The sequence below is a fragment of the Adiantum capillus-veneris genome, chromosome 8 (assembly GCF_014529385.1).
Source record: "Adiantum capillus-veneris isolate H3 chromosome 8, ASM1452938v2, whole genome shotgun sequence".
Taxonomy (NCBI): Eukaryota; Viridiplantae; Streptophyta; class Polypodiopsida; order Polypodiales; family Pteridaceae; genus Adiantum; species Adiantum capillus-veneris.
In genome coordinates this window covers 54705549-54707424 of record NC_140938.1, presented here as the reverse complement: position 1 = coordinate 54707424, position 1876 = coordinate 54705549, and the positions used below count along the sequence as shown (strand labels likewise).

General features: G+C 34.5%; 1 pseudogene; it reads right to left on the bottom strand.

Moving 5' to 3' along the window:
* Window positions 1-501: 501 nt before the first annotated feature.
* Window positions 502-1271, bottom strand: LOC147452160 (uncharacterized; annotated as a pseudogene).
* Window positions 1272-1876: the final 605 nt, after the last annotated feature.

Sequence of the window (1876 nt, the reverse complement as noted above, 5' to 3'; positions counted from 1 at the left end):
CTCCATGATCAGAATCAGCAAAAGACACATTCAGATAACTTCAGAGTCAGCAAACAAAACATAGAGAAAAGATTAGACAGAGCAAATAACACAATGGCTAAATCTTCTCTCGCATTCCCCTACTCAGAACTCGTCCCAATACAAGTGCTAACTGATGGTTATAATTGTCCAACCCAAAAATGTTCTTGGCATAAAATATCAGACTCAGCAAAATTCGACCCAGCAATGTTCAGCAAATAATCTGATTTAGCAAACATTAGACTCATCTAAATAATCAGAGTCAACAAATATCCGACTCAGCAAAATCTCAGTCAACACATGGCACGTCCCAGTGGTGGATTTCGTAGAAATCCAACTCGGATCCACACATCCCTTGATCAAAGTCAAATGCCTTATCTTATTTTCCCAGTTACTATATAGCATAAAGTATAGTTCCTAGAACCTAATCCAAGATATACAAATACACCATACAGCACTATGACAAACTCAATGCTAGGATCTTCATATGAAGCAAAGCGTAGTGCCTAGTACACAAAATACATCATAGAGAGAAACTAAACATCGCCCAAACATTCCCCAAAGGATTATACCACATGAGAGCTCATAGAAAATGAACTTGTGAAACCAAAACTGAATAAGTATGTCCATTCTCCAAGAGCATGAAGTAAACATTAGCAAAATCAGCCTCTGCAACCTCTGAAACATAAGAATCTGACTCTAAAAATCAGGTTTTTGCAATGCAAGCACCAAACCCTGAATATCCTCTTGTATCTTCAAACCTCCTTGAACCTGAAAATCTGCATATTTAGCCTTCAACAACATGTGAATAAAGACATAATTCTCCCAACATCCAAACAAAAGATGATCCATAAATCTATGTTCTTCAAAATCAAGCAATTTAGGCAAATTTGAGACAAAACAACTTCTTCCATATGAAATAATTATTTCACTCAGTAAACTCTACAATTTTGTCATACAAAACATCCAAAATATCATATCCCTTTGATTCCACTAGAATTTTGCAAAATCAGGAAAAAAACCCTCTTTGCCTGATCATCAATCTGCAAAATTTGATTTAAACAATATGAAATATGGATCACTGAGTCATCAAATGCAACATCTTGCTTTTGCAAAATCTGATTTGCAACTTATGCATTGAGAAAATTGGCAATATGCACTTCAGACATAGAAATCTGATCTTGAAAAACTCCAAAATTTTGAATATCTGCAACTTTTGAGTTTGAGAATAAGCTTATACAACTGGTATGCATCTCCATGATCAACTTTAGCCACCAATTTGAAGCAAATAACACTTCCAACAAATCAAATTTCACCTGATAATGACGTAGAATTGGTTCAATATGAAGAAACCTCTTTGCAACCATCAAGCAATTCTTCTTCAGCATCTACAACATCTTAGGATAGTGATACTTTGCTTCAAAATCTATTTTAGGCTCCAAAAACCCACTTTCTTGATTTTGCAAATTCAAGAAATAATCAATCTGATTTTTGTTAGGTTCAATTTCAATTGATTCATAGCTATAAAACAGAGTATTAGCATCATCTTCACACAAATTTTGCAGACCTACATTAGTTTGCTCAAGTTCCTCCTCAAAAACATCATAAAAATGTGAGTTTGGATACAAAACAAATAAATCAATAAACTCCTCCTCAATCTGAGCACTTTCAAGATCATTTTCAGTTGCAAGGAACTCCATAAACACTTCAAACAATTTTGAATCAATGCCTTGCATCTCAGCTTGCTCTTGTTTACATTCAGGAAAATATGCTTGATCTTTCATTTGAGAGAAATAAGCTTCAAAATCAGCGAACATAACTTCATTTGGCTTTCTCTTTTTGACCTTGCATTGCAAAG